The sequence below is a fragment of the Muntiacus reevesi genome, chromosome 8, assembly GCF_963930625.1.
Source record: "Muntiacus reevesi chromosome 8, mMunRee1.1, whole genome shotgun sequence".
Lineage (NCBI taxonomy): Eukaryota > Metazoa > Chordata > Mammalia > Artiodactyla > Cervidae > Muntiacus > Muntiacus reevesi.
Window position 1 is genome coordinate 23,718,478 of NC_089256.1, and position 27,213 is coordinate 23,745,690.

Sequence of the window (27,213 nt, forward strand, 5' to 3'; positions counted from 1 at the left end):
TCTCTCTGTTCTGGAGAAGGTTAAATTATATTAAGACAATCTGATCTTATAGGGTTGGTAGAATTCTCTTGTGAGTCATCTGGGTTTGGTATCTTTCATTAATTTTTAATTCTATAAAATTAGGTCTGCTCAGACTTTCTATCTTTTCTGTGGTCACTGTTTTTAGAAAAAAAAAATTTTTGTCTTAGAAAATTCTCTATTTCACCCAAGCTTTCAAGTTTATTTGCATAGAGATGTACAGTTATTTCCATGATTTTTAAAAAAACTTTGTTTTCTTTTGACAGTTATTCTCTCATACTTTGTGTATTTTTATTCTGCCTTTCCTTAGTTTATTTTTCTTGCTATAGGGAACTTACCATCTAGATGGTGGCTCAGAGGTTAAAGTGTCTGCCTGCCATGCAGGAGACCTGGGTTCGATCCCTGGGTTGGGAAGATCCCCTACAGAAGGAAATGGCAACCCACTCCAGTATTCTTGCCTGGAGAATCACATGGACGGAGGAGCCTGGTGGACTACAGCCCATGGGGTCACAAAGAGTCAGATACGACTGAGTGACTTCACTTTCACTTTTCACTTTCATAGGGAACTTACCTGTTTTATTGATTTTTTTTTTCCCAAAACCAGCTTTTAAGCTTTAGTCATTAATTAGAGTACTTTTTTCCTAACTCATTTTTGCTTTTACTTTTATTAATTCCTTCAGTTACTTTTTAATTTCCTTCTAACTTTCTGAGTTGGAGGCTTAACTCTCTTATTTTCATGTTCTCATTCCTAAAGATTTAAAGTTTTTGATGTGATAAATTTTCCTCTAAGCACTGCTTTTGTTTTCATTGTGTGTTTTCTAGGAATTTTGCAGTTTGTGTCTCTACTTTCCCTGGAGAGTAGCATGTCAGGGGAGGACACTGACGTTTTGGGGCAAGGGAGCAGCCTTTTCTGTTTCCTGATTTTGTAATTCATTTCTAGGCAATATTGTTTGCATCTTACTTCCTGTTTAGGATTTGTTGAAAATTTGTTTGCTGCTTAATTCACGGGCACTGTTTCTGAATGCTTCTGTGAGCAGCTGAGAGAAAGTGCGTCCTGTCTTATCCAGTACAGGCCTGGCTGCTTGTCCTCCAGCTGCACTTCCACAGGCTGCATCATCCGAGGTCTCTCTTAGTTCTGGACCACTGTTCTTTCCTGGATTCAGAGCAACGTACTGACATATCCTATTACTAGGAGATGCTTTGATTCGTTTCTGTGGTGTCCCCGTGATTTCTGCTTCCTGAAACGTGAAGCTGCATTGTTTGGTCTGTAGATCTAAACTTACATCTTCCTTGAGAATTTTAGTTTCTAGCATTATAAGTAGTCCTGCTTTGTGTCATTTAATTTCACTTGCCTGACACTTTCTTCTCTGTTACCAAGATTTTGCACCCTATTTTTTGAGCATTCTTCATGTATATTTGTTCATTGTTTTCAATCCTGCTGAACTGTTTTGGTTGAGCTCTTCTCTTATACCTAGCAGAGCTGAATTTTTGAAAAATTTTATTTCATTTTTAATTGGTGAATAATTTCAATACTGTGTTAGTTTCTGCCATACATCAACATGAGTCAGCCATAGGTATACGTGTGCCTCCTCCTCCCTCTTGAGCCCCCCTCCCCATCCCACTCCTCTAAATTGTCACAGAGAGCCAGATTTGGGTCCCCTGCTCCATACAGCAAATTTCCACTGGCTACCTATTTTACATATGGTAATGTGTATGATTCAGTGAAACTCACAAGCCAGTATGAAAATGCTTCCCTAAAAAAAAAAAAGAAAGAAAATGCTTCCCTTTGTGTAACTGATCTTCATCCATTTGTACTGACCTGATCCATGTGTTTGGATTAATGCTGTCAGTACTCTGTGTATTTGGGGCGTGAATACAGATAGAATGGTACCCATACACAGACACACTCACTTGTTCTCTTTGTGGTGTCTGTTCCTGGCCTTTCTGGTATCTTGTTTTGTGTTTGGTGATGCTGACCCAACAGTCAGGACAGTGTGCTTGGCCTTAGTGGTTACCTCGTATGAGTAGATTCATGTCAGATCCCGAGTCCCCTCCTTTCAGATAATGTCTATTGTTTTTCTCCTAAGGGCAACAGTAAGGTGCCCTGTGGCCTCCCTCCCCGCGCCGTTCCCTCCCTGGCACCTGCTCCCGACCGCCCTGCACACCGGGGCCCCCCTCGGTGTACCTGCTGCTCGTGGAGTGACGGGGTCCCCCTGCTTCCACCAGCCCGCCTCCACAGCCTCCCCTGCCCTGCCCGGCTGTTGAGCGCACAGCATGTCTTGCCGGGTCAGCCCCCGGTGCTTGGACTCCTCCATCCCCTGCAGCACATCAGAGCTCCTCACTGGGCCTCCTGGTGGCCCGGGCGTGTCCTCCAGTCCTGTCACAGGCACAGGTCTGGGCACAGAGCCACCTGTCGCCACGGGCCAACCCTCCTCTCGGCTCCAAGCCTGTGTGTCGCTCTTGCTCCGTCAGGCCAGCCTTCTTCCTGTGGGTGTTTGCATGTCTCTCCTTGGCCTTCAGCTTCTGTCTTTCTGTGGTACTGTGTCTTAGCTTTGCTCATCTCCTGTGGTCTAGCACGCGACTGAACTTATAGACGGCCCTGTATGCTTGTCGCGATCACTGACGAGCTTGGACCTCCTGCTCTTAATCATCTCGTTACCATCCGCCTTCTCCTTTGCTTTCCCGTCTGCTCTTGAATTTTGCGTGTTGAACCTGTTCACTCCCTCCTCCCTATGGTACCCACCCTTCTGACTCTGGGATGCCTGAGATGGAGACAAAGTATTCACGCCTCAAATAATGTGAAAACCTGAGGACAAGGATTTGGGCACACAGTGTTTTCATGCCCTGCTCTCTGGGCACGTGCGGTACTATGCCGGGTGTTTGCCCCTGTGCTCTCTGAGAGTCCCTGCTGTGACCAGACAGGCTCTGGGAATCATCTGCAAATGAGGGACAGGGAGCCCCGAGGATGACACGGGCATGGGCAGCAGGATGCGTGGGCCCCAGCTGTGTCACTCCCCACCTGCTCCTCACTCCCTACCCCTGCCCTCCCAGGACCATCAACTGGCCTTTTTATCCCCTTCCTTCTCTGCCACAGATGCTGACAGTTCATATCGCAGCAGCCCAGCAGGTGCTTAAGTCCATGCTGGTCACCAGCCTCAGCCACTACACTCCTGCCTCCCGCACCCCCGAGCACAGGGCCCTTCTTAGGGCAGCTCCTGCACTGGCTTATGTGTGTGTGTGTGTGTGTGTGTGTGTGTGTGTGTGTGTGTGCGCGCGTGCATGTGTGTGTCCGTGCATGTGTCCATGCGTGTGTGTGTCTTCCTCTATGAGGGTGGGGCTCAGGGATGCCGGGGACACCAGGAACTTGGCTTTATCAGGGCAGAGAAGGACCTTGGAGCAGCTCCACTGTTTGGCAGCTTGTTTTCAGTTGTTGGTTGTGCTTCTGTTTATCAGTAACCGGCCCCAGGCGATTGGTTCTCCGAGTGAGTCTCCAGGGATCTTGCCTGTTGTTGCCTGGCCTCTGGAGCCTCAGGATGGGCCAGTGGGTGTCAGGGGAGGTGAGCATGTCCCACAGCCACAGTGCTGGGTGGATGTGGTGGGGAACGTCCCAGGAGTGCGGGGTGGGGTGTGGAGACATCTTGGGAGGTCAGCAGAAGGTGCAGGTGTGAGGATACCTCTGTGTCTTGATGCCGCTCTCGTGAAGGTTTAACAAACACTTGCTGGGCTGTTGTGAGAAAGTAGGCTTCTTTGTTTGGGGTGAAATGAGAATCCTTCCCCTAGGATCTGGGTGTGAGGAGCTGAAGCCTGAAGAAGGAGGGAGCATTGGTGGCCAGTGAGCTGGGGGCCAGGAAGGACCATTTGCATGTTTTCTCTCTGCTTTAGGTACTTCGTGTCATACGCACTAGAAAAATGCTGTAACCAGCGACACGTGTTGTCTGTCTTAGAGGTCAGGTTGCTTGTAAAGAACCTGCCTCTCAGTGGTTGTGGAACAGGCCCTGGTCCGGGCTCCCGTGGCTGCTGGGAGGGGCTGCTGCTCTGTGGGTATGGGCCCTCAGTGTCCACTGGGGTTTGTCGGCTTGGAGGGGACCTGGCCACCATGACCGAGGACCTGCCCAGGCCCCCCAGGACAGACCGCCATAGTCGGAGGTCAGGCGCCCAGTGGGGAGGGTGAAGCCTGGGAACAGGTCCGGCTGAGATCTTATTCAACAATCGCTAACTCAGTGAAGCGCCAGCCACGTCCCATGTGCTATTTGGGGTCAGGGGTGGGCAAGCGGCCCGCAGACCTCAGTGTTTGGTGAGGGCAGAGGCTCCTGGGCGGTCAGGGGCTCCTGGGCGATCAGGGGCTCCTAGGGGGTCAGGGGCTCCTGGGGGAGGTGACACAGAGAAACATGAATCATGCTAAAGACCCACATCCAGACCCTCTGTCCTTTGTCAATTTCTGGGGGCCCCTCCTGGCTTCCAGGGCTGCATTCCAGTGGGCAGGGGTGGGATGGGGGCTGAGGCAACAGTAATAAACAGATGAACACCAACATGCCAGGTGACAGGTGCCGACAGGAGCCTGACTGGGGGATGACAGAGTGGCAGGTGGGGTGGATGCTGTGGGAGAACAGGCAGCCCCTCCCAGGGGGGAGCAGGGGACGGTGGACCCCAGCAGGAGTGGGCTGGAGGAAGGTCAGATGGACGGAGGGGCAGCTGGGCGGACACATTGCATCCAGTGGAGAGCGGGGGGTGTATGGATGGCAGGCCCAGCAGCCAGGGGGCGGGGGATTAGTTCTCGGTTCAGCGGGGCCCCCAGCAGATGCCCGGCATGGTCACGGCCTTCGCTGGACAGGGAGGCCCCAGCTGACTCAGGCTGGTGGGGGACTCGAGTGAAGGTCGGGAGAGGGGTGGGCTGGGTGGCAGCATTGGGTGGAGAGCAGCTTGGTTTGCAGGGGGGTGAGTGTGTGCATGTGTGGGTGTGGGTGTGGTTCACACATGTGTGGTATGCACATGTGTGGGGGATGTGTTTGGTATACATGTGGGCGTGAGATGTGTGTGGTACACACACGTGTGGGATGTATCTGTAAGCATGCGTGTGGTACACATGAGTGTGTGGGGGAGGAGGGAGGGCGGGAGGCAGGTATGCGGTGCCTCAGCCCCCACCCCCAGCCGAGTGCCACGGGAGATGTGGGGAGCGCACTGTGCTGATCCTGCCTTGTGCTCCAAGCTGGAATGTGTGGGAACATGCCTGGTGCCGGGAGGGTGGCCCAGGGTGGTTGTGTTTCACCAGGATTGGGTTTGGCCTGGCAGGAGCCTGTGTGGGAATGAGGGTCTGGGGGCCTCTTCTCTCAACCCTGTCTTCAGACACCACCTGTGACCCTGCTGAGGGGGTCACAGGCTCTGGGGTCAGGGACTCGGGGGTACCTGCACCAGCCATCCTTCTGCAGATGAGGAGCTGGAGGCTGGGTTAGGGTGGCCCTGGGGCTCCAGTGAGGGGATGGGGTGGCAGTTTCTTGGGTGACCAGCCTCCAACTGTGCATGGATCCCAGGCCTGGTCGGCATGATTGGGACCAGGGTGCCATGTGCCCAGCTGGGCCGTGGTGGGTGGGCTTGTCTGCTCCGACCACAAGCCTCTGCTCTCCTCCCAACACTGTGGGGACATCAGGACCCATGATGCAACTGTCCCTGAGAGGACCAGCTGTCATTGGGCATTTATGCTGCGAAAGGACAAGTGAGGCCAAGAGAACACGGGTGTGTGTGCTTGGAAGGGTAGGGTTGAGAACCCGGTGCATGCTGGGCATGGCCTCCACAGCTCCCTGTTCCAGTGTAAACAGGATTGAAATGGTAGTACAGAAGCCAGAGCCACATTTATGAACCTGGAGAGTTGTAAACCGCTCAGGTTAATTTGTAGCAGTTTCAAGGTCTACCCTTTAATCACCTTTGCCCCAGACTTCCACATCTGCTGCAAGCAGGTTCAGCCCCTGCGCAGGTGCTCTAAGAAATCAGCACAGGTCAGTGTTTCTCCTGTTAACAGTAAGACAGTTCACGGCAGGGGTGGTAGCTCCATGGAGCCACAGGGACGCAGGACTCTGACTCCTTAGTCTATAGCTTCTGTCCTCCCAATTGTGACCTGCTGGTCTCAAGAAGGCTGCTCCCCTCCTTGCCATTTCATCTTCATTCCGGGTAGGAAGGAAGAGTGCATATCTGGGCCGTTTCCTTTTAAAGGGCCCTCCCCAAGTTCCCCTCAGTGGCCTCCGCCTCCCTCTTCCTGGCTAGACGCAGGGTTCCCAATGGTCCCCTCTCCTTCCTGGCTGGGACCGAGCCCGTGGACAGGATGTCTGTCCAGTTGGTACAGAAGCAGCTCCTTCTGCCACTTGGCAGAGTAGTCATTTTCCAGGAACTGTGTGTGTCCTTGACCCTTGGCCTGAATTTGGATTCTTTGTCTTCGCTCCTCACTGCTTTCTGCGTGGGTGGCTCTTCACCATGGACTTGTACTTTCAGTGTGGGGGCTGGTCAAGTCCCAGCTTCCAGTCTCTGAAAATAAGAAAAAGAAGGCGGCAGCCACAGTCTCTGGCTCCTCACCGCATTTGGAGCCAGGCCAGCAGCCGTGGGCAGCAGCGCACTCTCCCCTGGGCCCTGCAGCAGCCCTCCAGGCCACTCTCCTGGCTGCTTCTGCCTCCCTGGCTCGCAGAGAGTCTGAGTCATGGGTGAAAAGCCCCCATCTCCGGGCACAGGCAGGAGGCAGGATCCTTTTTCCCATCCTCCTAGGAGCTCCTGCCTCGCCAACGGGGCGGGGCTGAGGGCAGGATAAAAGCCACCTCGCGGGACTCCAGGGCCTTTGGGACTTGTCCTGCAGGCTGGCACCCAGACCCCAGGTAAGGATGGCTAGGAGCTGCTCCCCACAGGGCCTCCCTCCTTCCCTCTGGAAGAGGCTCCAAGTTCTCCTGGGGAGAGGGGACGGGAGGTCAGGGCCAGGCATCTCAGGTCTCCAAGTCTGCACCCTCTGTGGGCTCACCTCTCTCTGAGCTCTGGCTGCAGGAGAAGGGGCTGGGTTAGTGGTCTATCCAGGGGCCCTCCCTGCCTCTGCTGGCCTCCAATTTTGAGAACTTGCTCCTCTTTAATGTGTGGAAATTTTTTGTGGTTTGTCTGTCCTCATCCTGAGCTTCAAAAGACAGGCAAGGACCAGGGACCCAGAGGTCTTGTGATCACGCATCCTCTGCCCGCCTCCAGCGCACCACACTTGACCCTGCTTCCATCAGGCTGTCACGGCTGAGTGATTCCTGGTCTGTAGCGTCTCCCAGTCAGGGTAATCAGAAGCTTTCATCTGCCACAAACATTACATGAGTAACCTAATGGCAGAGCTGACGAGCCAACGTGTGATGCCTCAGACCTTGAAAACTAAGTAGCCATGAGAGCTAAAAACACACAGACTTCAAAGACTTGGATGAAGGGATAATACAGAACATCTCATTATTGCCTTCTTAATATTGATTGCCTGTTAAAATGATGACATTTTGACTGTATTGGGTTAAATAAAACACATCACTAAAGTGAATTTTACCTTTCACTTTTTAAATGCAGTTTAAGATCCCCCCAGGCTCATAGTATCACCCTGGGCCAGCCCGCTGGGGTGCCACCTCCCCGATTTGCCCGGAACGGACTCTGAGTCTGCAGGCAAGGGGGGGGTGTTGGAGTTGGGGGGCGGTGATTGGCTGTCACTTCTGCCTTTGCTTTCTCCACAGCCATTTCTTGGGGATTATGTTAACTTAACATGCAAGGGCTGGAGGAAGCAGTTCTGAAGGGTGAGGTGTGTTCATGCCCGTGGCAGAATCAGGGGTGTGAAGCAGGCAGATGCCAGAGGGTGGGTCCCTGCCCAGGGGCTCTGGTGTGGAGAGGATAAACCTGAGCCAGTAAGTACTTAGGTGTGATGGGTTTTGTGCTACAAAAAAAGCACAGAAACAGTTGAGAGAAGCAATCTGTGTGGTCTCGCTGGTGGCTGAGTTTCCCTGGAGCTGAAATTGGTCGGGTGGGCCGGGTAGAGATGAGTGTTGGACAGGGCATCTTGTCATCCACTCACGTGAACTCCCCCTGGCCTCAGCGCCCATGACTTCCTGGTCTGATTGTTTCAAGGAGTGGTGAGCTCTTCCAGGTACCCAGCCTCTCTTGGTGCCAGCCTTGGGGAAGGCCAAGGCCTGGGCTGTGGAGGTGCCCTGGAGGCCTACACTCCCAGACACACAAACAGCATGAGTCCCGTGGAGGTCAGGGTCACTTGAGAAGTCTGACACCAAGCATGTGAAGTGTGCATTTGGAGTCAGATCTTTCTCCTGACAGAGCTGGTTCTGTGAGCCAGCTTGCAAAGTCTAGAAAACATGCACTGTGTCTGGGTGCTCAGGGCAGGATGAGACTGTAGCTCCCATCACGACGAGACAAGACACTGAAGTGAGAGCAGTTGTTCATTAGGGGCTTACGAATGGCAGCCCGTTTTCCCGTCTGGTGCGGAACCAGGGGAGGTCAAAGTGACAGCGTGTCACTGATCTGTTGAATGTGACTTAGGTGTCCTACAAAGCCGGACTTCCTGATTCTAAGCCCCAGGCCTGCCCGCCAGCCGTGGGCGACTGCAGCCCCCTATTGTAGGGCAGGGCCACCCCAGGACACTCGGGCTGGGCGGGCCTGAGGACAGGCAGTCTGCAGGTCAGGGCGGGAAGGAGAGGCTGACACCAGACCACTCGTGCTCAGAGGACAGTGGGGTGGGAGTGGCCGGAGGGCCTGGCAGTTTCTCCTAGTGGTCAGAAAATGCAAGTTCACCCACACAGGTTCCCAGAGCCTGACCATTAGATCAGCAGACACCAGGGTGGCCCCGCAGTTAGGGGCGCCTAGGTGGGAACCGGAGGGCTCCTACTTGATAGCATGTGTGTGCCCATCAGAGAAGACATCTTTTGATCACAGATGGGCAGGAAGGTCCCCGAGAGAAGACTCCTAGTAGTCTGGCATCCTAGGAAGCAGGCAGGGACAAGCCTGCTCATCGGTGTCCCTCTACCCGCTGTGGCCCTAGGTGGCGGCAGGGACAGCCTGGAGGCTAACACATGGTGGGGTGCAGGAGGTGGGGTCACACCCTTGGAACTGTGAAAGCCTGTCCTTTCCCAGGAGGAGCCGGGCCAGTCTGGCTGTGATTCTAACGGGTGGCGTGATGTTCACACACCCCCGGTGAAGGATGCTCCACTGTTGCCACGCTCGGTCGGCCGGTGAGAGTCAGGCCAGCAGGGGGGATGCAGGACCAGCTCGCCGTCACACCGTCACCCGCAGGACTCCGGGACGAGGGCAGTAAGCCGAGCCTGGGACAGTCTGCAGGGCTTAAACAGGAGTGGATTCAGGCCAGAGACAGGCAGGCGCCCCAGCAGTGGGGTGCCTCAGGCTCTCCATCCCCCAGGGGTGGGAAGAGAACTGAGAGTCACGGGAGTGCACGGACATCCTGGGCACATTGGCACCTGAGCGAACACGGGCCGGGCTGTGTGGCCAGTGTGACCACAGCCCGTGGGAACACCCAGTCCCACCGAGGGCCCACATCTCGCAGAGACCAGGTTGTGAGTGCACAGAAGTTTATTCGAAGGCGGTTTCTCTTGTCCCGTTAGACACCCCCTCGGAAGGCACGTGTCAAGTGATTAAAGGACTGTCCGCAACTGGTCTGAGAGGGAACTGCTGCGGCTTTTTTGAGGACTAAGATAGCAGTACCTTTTAAAATATGAACTCTGTTTATGCTTTGACCAACCTTTTTTTCTGGGAACTCTATCTAACCGAAATATTCAACAAGGGCTCCAGGATCCTTGTAAGGAGGCTCAATGTAGCATCGCTTGTAAAAGAGAGATGTCGGAGGTGACCCAAGTGTCCTTCCTCAGTAGGAGAAGGGTGACGTGGTTACTGCACCCATATGATGAAATACCCTGCAGCTGACTTTACCAGGCTGAACACGGTGACGCTGATGCCAGCAGTACTGGGCCCTGGGCTCCTCACCCCCACCTCACCCCCGCCACCTCCCTAGTCGAAGTGCTTTGCATGAGTCGCTCATTTTGCCCTCGAAACCTGGTGACATAGGAACTGCCATCCCCACTGTATAGATGAGGACACAGAGGCCCAGGGAGGCACATGTACTCCTCAGGGGCACGCAGTGTAGTGGTGACAAGACCAGGTTTGAACCCAGGTGGTTCTGTCCACGGTCTCCACTGCTTTTGAAGAAGAGGAGAGGTTTGTACTGGCCTAAGAGTCTCCTGCCACCATGCTCTGGCCACTCAGGCTGCTGTCACAGACTCCCCTAGCCTGGGGGTGGACACAAGCAGGCCTTCATTTCTCACAGTTCCAGAGGCTGGAAGTTCAAGATCAAGGTGCCAGCAGGTTCGGTGTCTGGTGAGAACCCTCTTCCTGGTTCCCTCCCTTCTGGGTTTCCAGCCCCTGGTGCTGCCCGGGGAGGTGCGAGGTCCAGGTCCAGCCTGGCACCCTCCTCCTCTTCATCTGAGACGCTGCCCTGCCCCAGGGCAGGCATCCTGCCACGAGGAGCAGTGCATCTGTGCAATGCTGTCGCATGCTTACTCTGTTCTCTCAGCACACCCAGGGGTGAGCAAGCCTGCCCAGCTGCTGCCCTGTCTCTCCTTGTCATTTGAATGGATGCAAACTATTTGGTCACTTGGGCAGGTCCTTGGTGTAGACACCTGGCTTGTTCCTGTGCTCTGACATCTGTAAGTATCATAGGAAGAGCCTTGAGGCTCATGGTGTCATGGCTTTCACAGCCTCCCATGTCTGTTGTCTTGCATCAGGAGACCATGAAGACCAGAGTGAGGGTCGTGTGCAAGCCAGCCTGGGGATGGCTGCGGTGTACATGTGGCAGTCACTGAGCTGAAAGTTAGAAATGTTAACAGCAGATTTTAGTTGAAATGCTTAGGAACAAAGCAAGCTGATTCATATGAGTTTTTAAAAATCACAATAATTGTTCAAAAAGATTTCATGATTGAAACTATATTTTGTTTAAAAATTGCCTTCATCCTAGTTTTCTTTCTGGGTGAGTGTCCAGTGGGTGGTACTAATTCCTAGAAACCAGGAGATTTACTAAGAGCGGTGTGTTTCAACTCCATGCAGAATACTGGGCTACTTAAAGTTATCTCCTAATGAACTGAAGTTGTCCACATGCTGGTTTCCTTTCTTCCTGTGCTGTCATCTTGCTTCAAGGACCAGCAGGTAGTTTTACAGGTGCTTCCAAGCACTGGACTCTCAAGTGTCTCTTGAAGCCTGACAAATAGTGCCCCCGAAAAATAAGTGTGTTCTCTTCGTCTGAATGCCCGAGGTGGCCAGGGGCTGCCAGAGGGCCTGGTCCCAAGTCTTTGGAAGGCTCTGCAGGTGGATCCCATGTTATCCTGGGCCACCTACGGCACTTGCCCCTCTGCCCGTGTTTGCCTGATCAGCCTGTACAGACACCGCTGGGTCACCGCCACTGTGTGGACGGCGCTGGTGGAGGTCCCGGGAGGCGAGAGGTAGAGGTCCTGGGCTCCTCCTAGGCCCTGGAGACTTGGCCATGGGTTTTCCTGGGCTCGCGCCTCCAACTGTTTACTTGTGTTTGCTTTGCATAGTAACCCGTGTTCTCCAAGGTCCCCACGTGGTTTGGAAGGACGTTGTGTCAGCTGGTCCCCAAGAGCACTGGCCTCTGTCCTGGGGCCTCCGCCACCGCCGGCTCATTTACCCGGGAGCTTTTCACGTGTGGGGGTTATTTTTGTTATTTACGTTATTTATTCACGTATTTAAAGCTGTGGGAGGGCGGATCAGGTTGAAGAGTGAAACACAAAACCTCCAGGTGTGCGGGTGGGAGGTGGCCTGCCACAGGCGCCACCGTGTGTGTCTGAGGCCAGTTCCCAGCAGAACGTGGCCCTGGGCCCTCCGGGCGCGCAGACCAGAGCTGGTGAGAGCATCCTCTCTGGGGATGCTGGGGCTGCAGACGCCACCCCTCCCTGCTTCCTCCGGGACCCATGGAGAAGGCCCCAGAAACTCAGGCCCTTTCCAGTTTCGTGCTGCAGGAAGACACCAGGAGCTCCGTGTCTAAGCGGTCAGCAGGGAGGTCGCCCTGGGCGGGGAATGAGGTGCGGGTTGGGGCGCTCTGTGTGGAGGGGATCCCAGAGAGGCCTTTGGGGCCGGGGAATCGTGGGTGAGCACTTCTGGCAACGCATCCCCTGTTGAGGGTGCTCCCCCAGCTCTGGTGCTGAGCTCGCTGGATAAACAGGCTGCTGTTTATAAAGAGCCAGGCCTCCCCAGCAGGCGGGCAGCTTGTTAACCCAATAAATGCAGCCACTCAGTGAGTGAGAGGCCCTCCTGGGGCAGAGGTGTCCGGCCAGCCGAGAACTGGAGGCAGGGCAGAGAACCTGGAGCGCCTCTCCTCCAAGACCAACGCCTGTTGCTGCCCACTGCCCTAAGCCCAGGGCACCAGGGTTGACATTGTCTTTGGGGAACTAGGGTAGGGTAAAGGGTGGTGGGCTGAGATTTCATAAGCGTCTGAGGCGAGGCGCTGTGTGGACCAGCTCCAGGACACCCAGCCCCTGGGGACTGCTGGACAGGACATGCTCAGCTCCTCCCTGGGCATCTGGAGTACAGCCAGCAGCTGGGGGCAGCGACTGGCTCAGAGGCCACGTTAGCCAAACTGATTTCCAGTCCTGGCTCTGCCAGTAACGTGGAGCCCTGGGACAGTGGAGTCAGCAGCAGCATGCTGGTCCTTCAGTAAGTAATGCCTGTACAGGGCCCAGCACTTAACATGACCCTCCCGCCCCTCGCCACTGCATGTCTCCGCTTGTCCACTTTCCACTTGACACCTGGCTCCTAGTTTCCAGGGTGGGAGCTTGTGGGCTTGTGGATGCCGGGGAAGGGGCCTAACTCTCGCGAGGGCTCTGTCTCACCTTCTGCCTCGCGGGCCATGTAGCCATCCTCAGGGGCCGCTGCCAGACCCCGGGTGTTCAGGGACACCACCCTCCACCCACCCTCCGAGCTTGGCTCCAGCCCTGTGACTGCAGCAGGAGGCTGGGGACAGGACAGGACTTGGGAGTATCTCCAAGGCCTGGAATCGAAGGGGCACATTGGGATGCTGGCAGTGGTGATCTGGGGGGCCATGGCCTGATTTGTGCTTCAGATGTGTGGTTAGTTCTGGCTGCACATGGAGAGGCCTAGGGAGCCTTTCTGGAGCAGGGCAGAACCAATTGAGGCTCAAAAGGTCCTCACAAATAGCTATTTAAATGAGAACAGGCTTTAGGGCAAAGGTCAAATCCAGGTGCTGCTGATCAAGGGTCAAGGCAGGGCTGCCTGTGCCCTTCCTGGAGGCCTGAGGGAGGCCTCAGCTCAGTGACGGGTCACAATCACACGAGCAGATGCACCGGGGGCCCTGCCAGACGCTGGGGGCTTGCTCTGTGGCCATAGGTCAGTGCACCGCTCTGGGGGAGGGGCTGGGTCGTTCTTCATCAAGAGGGCAGATACTGTGTCCTCTGCTGGGTCTCTGAGTGTCTCCCGAGGAGCCAGCCTCCCAGGTCAGCAGTTCCTCTGCCTTGGGGATTAAGGGCTGGAAAGCCTTAGCCAGTGGGATGGTGCTGGGCGGTGCTTGCAGTCCCGCCTGTGCACTCAGCGGACAAGTGATGACCGCTTTCTCCCCTGAAGCTCCTTGGGCCTGGAGAGGCTAGACTGGCAGAGCGATGCGTCTAGAAGGAGCCCTACAGTAGCCTGTCCAGAGGCCCAGGACAGCCGCCTCGGTTCACATGGGGCCGTCCACACCCTGAGGCCTCACGGTGGAGCTCGGACTGATCAGGCTTCTCTAGCTGTGTGTTTACCAAGCAGGACACAGGGCTGTGAGGGGGCCAGGCAGGCGGCCAGAGTGGCTGGAACAACGGCCGGTTCAGGAGACGGTCTTTTATGCTGAGTACCACAAAGATGTGGAAAGCGATGACTGTCCTTCCATCCCAACACAGCGTGAAGAGCCCTCTGGAAACCCCTCTTCCGCACCTCATGCGCCTGTGTCTGTGCAGGCCCTGTGTTGCAGGGCCGCCTCTGTCCCTGGGTCACCCCATCTCACCTTGGCCGCTCACAGCAGGTTCAGATGTCTCAGGCTGGGGAGGCATCAGCGTCAGAAGACAGGCCCCCACATTTGCTTGTTCAGGGGTCAGGTTCATTCTGCATCCCCCCCAAGGATAAGTGGGGCATCTTCCCCCATGGTTCTTTACAAGGACCCGTGCCCACAGCAGTGCTGGAGCAGCCACGCCCACCCAGTACCCACGCTTGACACTGGGCAGCGCGTGTGGTCTCTGGGCCCTGCCTGGTGTTCAGGACTCGGCCCCACACAGAGGACGTCAGCCCGAGGGCCAAGCCCGACCGGCTAGCTCACCGCACAACCCGCCCCAGGCTGAGTGGGGTTGGGGCTGTTGTGCCATTGGGGTTTCTGCGTGTGTCCTCCATCCACAGTCCAGGTGGGGGGCTGGATGGGGCTCACTGACCTGTCTCCTGGCCGAGCCCCGTGACACCACCTGCTTACCGCAGCTCCAGGTTGCAAGCCGCTTACTGGATTAGTGGGCACCCACAAAGCTCCTGCGGTGGCCGAGGAGAGGCCCAAGTTTGTCTCTGAGTTGGCCCCTGAGACCTGCAGGCTGTTGTGGGCAGTGGGACCCAGAAGCCGTGTGCCCTCTTTACTGGGCAGATGGTCCCAGTGGCCGCAGCCCGACAGACCCCAACAGAGCGGTCCTGGCCGTGATCCCTCCAGTTATCCTTGGGTCAGAGGCTGACCCACCCCGGCCGCCAGGCTCCTCTCACCAACTCAAGAAGGACCTGAAGATGCTGGCCAGCTACTCGGCCTGCCTGTTCTGGGGCGTCTGCACCACCCTGCTGGCCGTGGCTCTGGCCTACTACTTCTACTGGTGAGCGTGGCTGGTGCCTGGGCCGGGCTCTCAGGGTGGGGAACGGGGGGCCACACTTACTTGTGCTTTTGCTGCGGCTCTCCACGCTGTGTTCTCGACGCTGACCAGCGGTCCCTCGCAGCAGACAAAAGGAAGCAAGTCGGCAAAGGTGGTCTCCCTGAGGTGGGAGCTCTGCACACATGGTCTGTAAATTAAGTGGGACAACCGTGGTTTCCATCAAAGGGACGCCACTTGTTGCAGCCGTAAATGTTGAGCTGGTTTGTGGCAGGTCACCTGCACCCTGGGCACAGCTGCAACGGGTGTGCCCACCAGTTCTTACAGTGAACACAGGGAGGGTCTGGGTGCCCCCTTCCAGTCTGGCCCCTCACAAGGCTGGGGCCTGGGAGCTCCGAGCCCTGTTTCCGTCTGTAGAGACGGGACACGCTGATGTCCTGTCCCTGTGGGCGACGGCCTCATAGTGCACAGGGCTGATGGTAATGGCACCTCGGGGCGGGAGCGACCCACACAAGACAGCACTCGCCTGGTGGTGGGAGCTGTCAGGGTGGCCGTGCACAAGGCCAGACCCCAGATCCAGAGCTATTTACGTGCTAGATCTGAGAATGGGGTAACACCCCATGGAGAGACGTTGCCCCTCTGAAGGTTCCATCCCGGTTGGTTTCCTCAGAACACCCTTAGTCTGGTTTGGAATTGGGTTTCCTGGTCTGGAAGGTCTCTTTCCTGTAGATTCGATTAGTGCTGCTTCTGTTTCTGAGGAGAAGGGGCCGGGCCTGGGGCCAGGTAGGCCTGACCCCAGCCGTCCAGGCCACCGCCCTCCCCTCCCAAACTTAGGGTGAGTTCGTGCATGGAGGCGTTTGCACTCAGAGCTTCTGCAGACAGGACTGGTGCTGTTTACGGTGAGGATTACACGGAACCAAAAGATAAACACATTAGTGCGGGGAGGAATTAGCCCTAATTCCTCATTAGACTTGTGTCCCTTATTAAATGGGTTTCTGGCCTCTCTGAGGGTGAGTAGCAGCAGTTGCTGGTCTGGAGTGGCCCCGTAGGAGCAGCGGCCACTTCCTTTATCACAGACTCCGGGACACTCGAGGGTGAAGAACCACGCACAGGTGTGCCATACCACTGCCCAGGGAGCCTCTGCGTGGGCCGTCCACGTGCCCCGGGGTGGGGGTGGGTGTGTCTGTCACCCTGTGGCGGTCAGTGGTGAGTCCAGGTAGGGACGGGGCAGCCAGTGCGGGTCCCGAGACCGCCGGCCTGCTGGGCATGGGACTGGGCTGGGGGTGGTGGTTGGTGGCCACCCCGGTCAGAGGCTGCATAGGCAGGGGAGGAGCTGGCTGCCTTCTAGTCTGGTTTGTCCTCCCACCTGCCCTCCTCTGGTGCTTCTCCCAGCCACCAAAAGGTCACTTGATCCATAAACAGGCAGAGACACTGTTCCAGGAACATTCCTGAAGCAGCCATGATCCGACCAGATAGGCCAGCAGCTCCCAACGAGTCCTTGAGGCTCAGAACTGTGGGAGATGGCAAGGTTTTCCTTCTCCGAGTCTACGGAACTGTCCTCCCTGGTCAGCACTGGACGTGAGCACCGCCTTTTCCTCGGCAGTTCTCCCCAGTGACCCTGTGTCCTGCTCCAGGCAGGCCCTGGCTCAGGCCCCCTGCAGACGGGGGACTGGGGCCCACAGCTCACTGCTCAGACAGCCACAGCTCAGCTCCCTGTCAGAGGGTGTTGGGGGGTCCCGCTCACTGCGAGGGCACTGCATCTTCATGGTAGGTGTGCTCTCCAAGGGCAGGGTGGCAGCCTCCATGCTCGTGTTGGACCCCTCCCGGGGACAGCACAGGGGGTCCAGCGGGAGGCCCTTCCCCTGGCAGGACCGTGGTGGTGCAGTCTCAGCAGGCCCTGCCGCATCCCAGCACCCAGGACAGGGGCCTTGCTTCGTCTCATCCTCTCCGTGGGCTGGGATTCTGCTCGTAGCAGGCTCTGACTCGAGCCGGGTGTGAACCTATCACTGACAAGGGCGCTGGATGTGGCCAGCATGGTCTGGGGGAGAGGGACCCCCACCCCATGAGGGGGCCCCTTTATGAGGGGAGTCTGGTAGTGCAGTACGGTCATGGGAAATGCCACATGGAACCTCTGACTGGGGAGTGAGGTGGGGGACAGTCACCACATCTGGGCTCTGTGGCCAGGATGGAGCCTGCTTTTCTCAGGAAGCCTTGCTTCAGACCCAGGTGACGGATCCCCAGGACCCCACTACAATGCATAAGAAAATGCTGGGTGGGCCCAATGAATCCATTTAGACAGTGTCCCACCACCCAGGAGCGGGTCATGCAGGGGACGCCACGGGAACAGGGAGGCTCTGGTGGAGGCAGAGGCGGGAGCAACCTTGTCTTCAGAGGAAAATAGGAAGGCTGTGTTGCCCTTCTCTCGTATTGAAAATATTTCGTGAGTTCCTGACCTTACTGCGAAAGCTGTTTGAGCCATCAGCTCAGGAATTTTCCTCATTTTTAAAGAAAAAAGTTCCTGCCACTGAGAAATACCCTGAGAGGAGAAAGACATTTTAGCATCTTGTGTATAGCATATGCGGACTCACAGTGGTTGCCCTGGCGGAAATCTTACTTTTTGTGCTCAGCCCCACAATCCCACTGGTCCTGTCTGGACAGGTGTGGTTGGAAGCCTCCCAAGCCTGGCTTGGTGGTAAGTTTCCCTCCTTGTCGTCTTAACTGAAGTGTGGTTATCGCTCTGGGGTTTTGGGGTGTTTCAGGGAGGAAAAACTCTAGCACCAAAAACCTTGTTTGAACTTATAACAGAAATTGTTTTTCATGTTGGTGATTTATAACCATGTCAAATAATCAGATTTCAACCATACTCTTTGAAATGAAATGTGTACATAATAATTAAAACCCCACTAATATAGAGTGAAAAGACCCTGCTACTAGAAAAGATTGAAAGCAAAAGAAGGGGGCAGCAGAGGATGGAATGGTTGGATGGCATCACCAGCTCAATGGACATGAATCTGAGCAAACTCTGGGAGATGGTAGAGGTCAGAGGAGCCTGGTGTGCTGCAGTCCATGGGGTTGCGAAGAGACACGACTTAGCCACTGAACAAGAACAACAAATGTAGAGTGAGGAGGGAAAGTGAGTCTGAATTAGTTAAACTTGCAAGCAAGAGGCTCTAAAAGGTCTCATGAGCTCACAGTTTGGGACACTAACTAGACAGACCAGTTACTTCCTGTTCTTCCCTGCCCAGTCTCAGAGCGCATATCAGTTACCTTCCAGAAAAAGTGGGGCACACAGACTTTCCCAAAGTAATGTGACAGTGAGACCCTGTTGTACAAGCTATTTCTTGGGATTAGCAGTTGAAGTATGTGGTTTTACAAATGCTCAAAATGATTCAAATATCTGCTGTTTGTAGGGAAAATAGCACCTTTGTTTGCTCACCTGGGAACCTGAATACACTTTAAAACTTGCCTTACAAAGGATCTTTTAGATCTCAGCTATTTATAAGCATGAGAGGGACCCTTCTCAACCCTCAGAGCCACCATATGCTACTGGGCTAAAGGTTGCCTTATTCTCATCTTCAGACCAGAAACTGACATTCAAAATGACCACGTCATGTGCCGAGGCCACGGGCAGGGGAGACGGGGGGCAAGAGTCCAGTGTCAGGAGCCCCGGGCCCAGCACACTGGCCACCAGCACAGGCTCCTCCTTTTTGGTGGAAAAACCTCTGCAGGAGTGTGGGGTCCTGGGCGCTGAGGGGGGACACTGAGACACTGGTGGGATTGAAACTTTCTTCAGGTCCTTTGTGCCTGACAAAGTGCCAAGAGGATCTGTTATTCATCTTTAAAGATGTTATCATTTCATTATTGTTCAGTCATTCAGTCGTATCCGACTCTTTTTGACCCCAATAGTCAATGTTAATTTGTGCACTGAGATTTCTTTACTTTTTTATGATGGTAGGAATAGCAACGTACACTGGTTTAAAAGAAATCAAGCAGCAGAAATGACTGAAAAGACAGGTGGTTCTCCAGCTGCCTCCTGGTAGCTCTGCTGCTCGGAGGAGGAACCCCAAGACTGAATCCTGGGGCTCGTTCCAGAGTTTGCATGTGCCTCTGTTTCTTCACTTAAATTTCATTCAGTTCTCCGGCAGATTTCCTCTGAGTACCCACCCACAGTGTCCCAGGCACTGTTTGAGATTTCTGGTTCTCAATGTGTAAGACAGATCACGCCCCACTCTTAGCAGCGGGACCTGTCCAGTCCTCGCAGCGAGTGACGAGGGATTTAGTCAGCTTACACACCTCCTGTCTTCTGTCCATTGCTGTCACTAAGTTTTGTTAGTTACACTGTTATTTTTAGTTATTTTACTGTTGCCTTAAAACCTTAATATTCTCAACTTACCACTTTTTGTTGGATCAACTTAGAAATCTCTTGACCTCCATTATGTAAAAAATTTGGGTTTAGGGTGTTCATATTCTGTGGTATAATTGCAATTAAATTCTCCATGTTTCTTTTATAAGTTGATTATAAATATTAAAGGTCCAGAAATAGAATTCACAGTAAAATTTAAAAAAGTTTTTTGTTCCTGTAAGTGCCACAAAGGAGAAACTAGAAATCTAAGCCATTAAGTCTTTGCTGCTTGGAGAAGGAAGTTTTAGGTACCTTGTGAAGCAATTGTGGGAAATCGTGCCCGTGTTAATTTGATTTACGTTTGGATCACAGTTACCTTGCACAGCATTTTTTATTACTTGAAAATCTTAATTGTATTTTTTTTTTTTTTGAGAAAAGAAGCATTCCTTCTTCAATACTCAAAACTTCCAGCTCCTTAATTATATTCTTTGTTGAACAAGTTCTATTTTCTTCTTGAAAGATGTTCTCTGTTAATTTTGACCAATTTCTTTCCAGGCCATCTATAAAGGTGTTATCCTGGCAATTCTTTTCACTGCATAACTGGTCTGTTTTTCCTTTTTCTTAAAAAAAGGAATCTTCATTAGGTTCCTTCTTGTTTTGCTGGACTACATCCTCAAGTAATCTTTTCACAAAGGATGAGTGGAAGTTAAGTTTTCTGAAACCTTGCCTATCATGAGGTTATCATAATCTTTGTCTTCATTCTTTGTACGAGTCAGCATACCACTAGAAAACAAATGTGTGAAGCCAGGATTAGTAAAGGGGCTGTTTACAGAAGTGTAGGCAGAGATTAAGGAAAGCAATAAGGAGGTTAAAAATAACTTGAGTTAACAAGTTCTTGCAAATAGTGTGACTTTCTTCAGCCTTTTCTGTGTGAGTGCAGGGGGTGAGGGGGAGTAAATGGTCCAGGGGACAATAAGAGGAGAATCATGGAATTAAATTTTGCTGTTCTTGGTCCCAGGGTTCAAATTCTGTGAAATTTGTAGTGACCACATTTTGGATTGTGCTTAAGCTTCAAATCCTAGAGGAAAAGCCTGTTGTGTTCCATTGTTATTGACCTAAATAAAGGTTTCAACCTGAAAGCACTCTGGAAGAGAATGCTACTGGCAGTGAGGTGACCATTTCAGCATGTTTAATATGAAAATAAAGTGTCTGTAGTACGAACGTATTATTATTTCTCGGTTTAGTCAATAGACCCATCATTGGTCTATATGTTACAATTTAGAAAAATCCGTAGACTAGGAGTGAGAGAGTCATGCAGGAAAGAAGAAAGAGCAACTCAGAGAGGATAATCATTCCTGGTTCTTTTCCCAAAGGGAACAGGACAGAGTGTGGGGCCATTCATAAGAGGTGGGGAGCGTTCCAACCCCATCAGGACTTTCCATCGGCAATGCCAAATGTAGAGGGCTTGGAGTTCCTATGCTGACCAGAAGAGGCTGAAACTTCGTAAGCAATTTGAATATTAAATGTTGCAAAATCATTGCCACGGCAATAGAGATCACTTAATAGATTAAATTAATCCTTAGTGAATCTTTGCCATTTCATGAATTTAATTTTCTTTTCTTCCACTCAGTTCATTTTTCTGTTTTGATACTTGGTTTTTGTGTCAAGTAGAGCATCGTGTCCTGAACGTAGGTGGTCTGTGACATCGTCTCTTAGGATACAGAAGCAGTGACCATCCACAGCAGGTGCTTCGTAAGCATCTATTAAAAAAGGAGAAAAGTCCAGCGCTAGAAAGAGCTAGAGAGGTCATCACATGCCCTTTTGTTCAGGCATCAGTGTTAACTGTGTCACTGCTGGACAGATCTGTACTGCCCACCAGTCTCTCTGGTACCAGGTGGGGCTGGTACCTTCACCTACTGGATTTGTTGTCAGTTCCTGTGCCATTTCCATTGAGTGCTGGGTGCTGGGTGGGGACGGGGCGGTCAGGCTGCTATCTCTGGTTTCCCCTGACGTTTAGGGAAGGATGTTGTGGAACAAGGTCTGCCCTGGAGGCAGCGCCTCCCGCAACCCCTGACCTGTCCTCCCTAAGCAGGGTGATCTGAAAGGGATCACAGAAAGAGCTTGGTTCCTCCAAAAGAACAGAAAGCAAGGCCTGTTCCTCAGACACAGCCCTGCTCTTTCTGGAGCGCCCAGAAAGCCTCTGATGGCATCTTGTCCAAAGTCTCGGAGTCTCTTTCCCCCCAAGGATGCGCCTGTCATGGGCACCAGTGCCGTGGACCCATCCTTGGACACTGCTGTTGATCTTGCAGGCTACAGAGAGGCATCCTTAGGGGTAAACTGGAGACCAAAGGGGTGTGGTGTAAACCTAGGTGGATTTGAGGAAAACGAGGAAGACACAGCCAGCAGAGGTGGGACCCCCCCCCCAATAAAATCTCATCAGACTCCATAAGCATTTCACATCTTACTGGAAAAGCTGACTTCAGGGTGAGAAGCTCATTGTAGGGGTGCAGCAAGGAGGGGAGGGCCATTGGTTCTCAGCACCTGCCCCCCCAACACGCACACACAGGAGAGGTCTCCCCAGCATCCAGCGCCCCTAGCCCTCCCCTGGACAGCCACTCATCAGCGGATCTTCCCAGTGGGGCTGCTGTCCTTGAGACCCCAACCCCAGTGATGCAGTGGGACGGAGCTGCCCTGGGGGTGGGGAGTGTGCCACGGCCTTGAGGGCAGCGTGTCCACCCCCACCCACACCTCTCTTACCATCTTCCAGTTGGGCTACTGGTAGGAAAGAGAGGAGCAGTGTACGGCTTGCCCTCTGGGGTCCTAACGTCCCAGGGTGGCACCTTGGCTCTGCCCCAGACCAGGAGGCACCTCAGGGCGCCAGCCCCCACAGGGAGTAGGTATGCAGTGTTCGTGGCAGTCTTTGTTTCACTTTCCACCTAACGTTTCTCTGATTATGTCCTTCGAAGCTTGTGTGTATCTGAGATGCTCTGAGCTGGTGTTCAGGCAGGAAACTCAAGTAAGAGGCAGCTGCTGAGTGACAGGTGGCCCTCCTCCCCTGACTTGGGGTGAGTCTGGCCTTTTCCAAAGGCCACCCTGGATCTGGGCTGCCCGGGAACCCGGGAGTGGGCTCTTCCACCGCCCTGGACAGAGGCCCAGATGGACATTTGAAACCCTTGAGTTTACCCCTTGTTGGAGTCATGATGTGTCTTTAATGGGAAGTGTGACAGGATTTTATATCTTTGTAAATGACCTTGTTCATCCTTTGAGGTTTGTGTTCTGCTTACTAAAAAATCTCTTGTTAATGACCTGCAGACTCTAGAGTGTATAGGAGAAGCTTTCCCAGGCTTGCTGCATGGTGTTCCCTGGGGGTCATGGAGAAAAAGTCTGCAGGAGGGGAGACCTTCCCACACTTCCCAGCTGAGCAGCCTTTGCTGACCAACTCCTCCCATGTCTGCTCTGGGGGCTGGGTCTCAGTCCTGCCCCTGGCAGGCACCCACCTTGCTCCACGTGTTTTGTTAATTGATTGTCCTATAACCTCACATTTCTGATGGGGTCAAGAAAAGTCAAGAATTTGCAGTTTGTCTGGCGTTATTTTGTGGCAGGGTGGGAGTGATGAGCTCTCTGCATTCCTAAGGGAACACCAAGACTCCATATAACTTTTTAAATTACGAAATATATTGTCCATGTAGAAAAGTGACTTAACAAACAATTCATTGAATAATGGGCTTCCTTTGTGGCTCAGCTGCTAAAGAATCCACCTGCAATACGGGAGACCTGGGTTTGATCCCTGGGTTGGGAAGATCCCCTGAAGAAGGGAAAGGCTATTCACTCCAGTATTCTGGCCTGGAGAATTCCATGGACTGTATAGTGCATGGGGTCACAATAATTATAAAGCAAACACCTGTTTCTCTAAGAGTAAAATGTCATCACTATAAAGGGCAAATCATTGTCACAAAGTGACATCCAAGGTGGCCTCGCCTGTTTTGTGTGTGCGTGTGCATGTGTGCATGTGCGTGTGTGCACATGCGCGTGCGCACGCACGTGTGTGTGTGTGTGTGTGTGTGTGTGTGTGCATGCAGGTGGGCAGCTGCCTTGGTGCGCGGGATGCCTGCAGTGTCCTCAGGCCCAGAGGTTTGTCACAGGCCTATTGTGCAGTCATCAAACTGGGAGCCCTTCACCTCCCTCCCACCTCCTGCCCCAAAAGTCACCACTGCCCAGACCAGTAAGACCATCAGGACACCCTAGGAAAGACGATCAATTCTGGAGCTCAAAGAGTGTGGTAGGCGGGGTGTAGGGGGGCCCAGGGGGCCCTCTCAGGCCTCTGTCCCTGGGTATCTGTCCCAGCCCCTCCCCTCTCCTTGGCCAGCCACCCCGCTTCCTGCCTGGGGGCACTGTTTTCACAGTGGAAGCCCCCTGGGGACATGACAGCACTTCCCCCCACCCCCCGCCTTGTCCTTGGGGTGCAGTTTGCAGGCCCTTCTTCTAGGGCCTGGTGGGAGCTTCTGGCCTCCTTCACTGGTGGCCCAGGGGCACAGGGACCCTTTAATCCATGTAGCTCCTCCAGCCTGTGGTCAGGAGGGATGCTGGCTGTGCAGGGCACCTGCCTCCATCCTGGGCAGCCAGAGTTGTCTGTCCAGCCTTCACCGGCTGCAGTGGTGCCCCAGACATCTCCCACAGGGGCTGCAAACATGACAGTTCCCTTGTTCCCCATCCCAAGCCCTCGCCCTCCAGCCTGCACAGCCCCTCACCAGTGACAGGGTGTGGAAAGTCTCCGATGAGACTGCCTGGTGAAGGGCTTCATCGGCTGTCCTGTAACGTTATTCTTTCAGGAAGCTTTCCCTGAGGCGGCTTGTAATGACATGCGAGTGGTGCAAGCTTCAGGAGTCATGCTGCCACACATCACACATGTACGTAATAAACACAGGCGTCCCTTAGTCAGCCTTGCTGGAGCGCCGTGTGTTGTACGCCAGACCTGCGTGCATAGCAGGAACGGACGTGGTGAGGGTGCATCCTCAGGGGTTTGGGTCACAGGAAACAGGAATGCCCACTGAAATGCTTGTGACTCGTGTCCCCTCTGCCTCTTGGAATGGTGGCTGCTGGCAGAGTCTCAGCTGCTCACAAAAACCACTGCCCACAGCATAGGTCCTTCCTTCTCACATGGATCCCTTCATGCTCCTGAGATAGCCTCATGCCCATCCCTGGAGCAGTCGCTCGAACTGGGGGTGAGGTTACCTTTAGGGCTTAGATCTGGGGCTGGGGGTCCCCTCCTGGACCCAAGGATGGGCACTGCTGCCACAGCGGAGCTCTCCCGGATGGGGGAGGATTGTTACGGAGCCCTGAAGGAGCCATGCAGTATATCCTTTCATGGTACTTTTCTTACCCTTTTGGTTGAGAGATACAGAATTCCAAGAGTCTCATGAGCCCAGTGATGGTTTTAGGTTAACTTTGCATCCTCTTTATTGTGCACGCAGTAGAAATACAAGTTTGCCTAAAGGCAAGTGCAAAGGAAAGTCTGCCATGTGAGGCGTCATGTGAGACATGTCCTGTGTCATCTGCTTAGTCATAGCAACACTCAGGACACTCGGCTGTCTGGTCTCTCCCTGGCAACTGCAGGGTCACCTGGTCCAGCTGCCTAGGGACTCCAGGAGGCCCCCTCCTTGTCAGCCGACTGTCCACCACAGACTGTTGGTCTGTGTCATTGGCCTGCATGTCTCGTCACAGGCCAGGAACACACCCTTAACAGCAGAGGCTTCGTCATATGTGATGGTATCTTGCGACTGTTCCAGGTTCTTTTTCATGGTTGTTTGGTTTTCTTTCCTGTTTCTTTTCCCATGTGGGCCATAGAGTCAGCATTTCCAGTTCCAGGGGTGAGGGACAGAGGACCTCTTGGTATTTTATTTAGGGTTCGACTACATCTATTAAATTAACTTAGAAAGCATGGCTTACACATGTATTTATGTGTTACTATCTAACAAGCCACCCCAAAAGGTCATGATTGAAAACAACCACCATTTTCTTATCTCACAATTCTGTGGGCCAGCGCTTTGGGGTATGCTCAGCAGGGCGGTTTTCTGCTGGTCTCACCTGGGGTCTCATATGGCTGCAGTCAGCTGGCAGCCTGCCTGGGGCCATGGGTCCATCTTTGCTCCCTGTGGGCCCACCTTCCAGCTGGCTAGATGAAGTCTCTTCCCCTGGTGCCTGGAGGGTGCAGGGGAAGCTGCAGGGCCTCTGAAGGCCCAGGCTCAGGAGCCCTGGGGTGTCACCCCATTCTGTTTAGGGGTGAGCTTTGCAGCCAGCCCAGGCTCCAGGGGCCGGGGAGCAGACCCCCACATCTTGATGGGGAAGCAGTGCTGGTTTACTGGGGTGTGAGCACAGGGGGCACTGTCACCCCTACAGCACGCGTCTTCCCATTTGCTTAGTTTTGCTTTCGTCTCCTTCTGGTCCTAAGATTTACTGGTATGAGCTCTGTTGATTTCTTCTGAAGTTTGCGAGTAGGTATTTTCATCTTTTTTTTTTTTTTTCATCTTTTTTCATGACAAAGGTACCCAGGGCCTTCTCCACTGTGTCTTCTATCTTTCGTGTGTTCACCTGGAGGCGTGCCCGCTGGGCTGTGCTCTCTGGCAGCCTGGACATACAACAGGGCTCTGTGTCTTTCTGGTCACTGAGCACTTGTTGCCACCCGTCTTGCTTTAGAGGGAATCCCTGGTACTGGAATTCCAATTTTATTCCTTTCTGCTAGAGAGGAACCACAGAGCAGCCCAGAGAGACATGCATTGAAGATGGCAGAGCTCCCAACAGCCTGGGCCACAGATGACCACAGTGGGTGGAGCTGCCAGGCTCCCTGAGCCCTAGATGACCACTGGGTGGAGCTGCCATGCTACCTGGGCCCTGGATGACCACAGTGGGTGGAGCTGCCAGGCTGCCTGGGCTCCAGATGACCTTGCAGGGGAGGAGCTGCCAGGCTGCCTGGGCCCCAGATGACCTTGGGGGGAGGAGCTGCCATGCTCACTGGGCCCCAGATGACCTTGGGGGGAGGAGCTGCCAGGCTGCCTTGGTCCCAGATGACCTTGCAGGGGTGGAGCTGCCAGGCTGCCTGGGCCCCAGATGACCTTGCAGGGGTGGAGCTGTCGGGCTGCCTGGGCCCCAGATGACCTTGCAGGGGTGGAGCTGCCAGGCTGCCTGGGCCCCAGATGACCTTGGGGGGAGGAGCTGCCAGGCTGCCTGGGCCCCAGATGACCTTGCAGGGGTGGAGCTGCCAGGCTGCCTGGGCCCCAGATGACCTTGGGGGAGGAGCTGTCGGGCTGCATCTTCCGTGCATGGCTTCCTAGGTTGCTCCATTGTCCCAAATGACCATCTGGGACCAGTGGCCTGAATCTCTTAAGTCACACATTGACTTCTGGCATTGTATTGGTTTTATTCCTTTCATTGTGACTGTTACACTTATTGGTTCCAGCGGCACTTTGGTTACGGTGGTTTCTCTCGAGTCTACACGGCACACACCTTCCACCTGCAGACACTGCTGGTTTCACTCCTCCTTTTCAGTTCCTAGGTGTCTTGGTGATTTCATATCCTGATGGGGGTTGGACCAGCAACAGGCGATTATTGGCAAAGAAATACGTCGAATTTCTCAGCCTTATTGAAACATAAGGTGGTCCCTGTAAGTGGATTTGCCCAAGAACTGAAACCAGCCCCATTAAATCTCAAAACTAGGATTAATCTAAAATTTTTGTTGGACTTCTGAAAATGCCTTCTCTGATCCCCACCTGCCTTCAGTGCCACGGTGACCGTGACATAGCCCCCGGTGCCAGGGCGAGGTCACCGTGGACAACAGTTGCTACATTATGTTCTCATCCATGATGTCACCATGGGTCCGCTGGGTCTGCGAGCTGGCCCAGCACCGGACACCCTCCGAGGTGTGCCGTCTCAGGTCACGGGCTTGCCTCTGCCCTCTTGCTGCCGTCA

General features: G+C 53.9%; 1 protein-coding gene across 4 annotated transcripts in view; it reads left to right on the plus strand.

Moving 5' to 3' along the window:
* The window catches only part of AGPAT3 (1-acylglycerol-3-phosphate O-acyltransferase 3), an 86,787-nt gene that overhangs the window by 29,656 nt on the left and 29,918 nt on the right, over positions 1-27,213 (plus strand). The window contains exon 3 of one of the 4 annotated variants that reach the window (XM_065943640.1): positions 24,081-24,158. The exons of 2 other annotated variants lie outside the window; for them this stretch is intronic. The gene's annotated coding sequence lies outside the window, so the exon portion shown is untranslated. Of the gene's footprint in view, positions 1-11,800; positions 12,080-24,080; positions 24,159-27,213 lie in introns of those variants that run through there. One more of the 4 variants, XM_065943641.1, reaches the window with a different exon arrangement.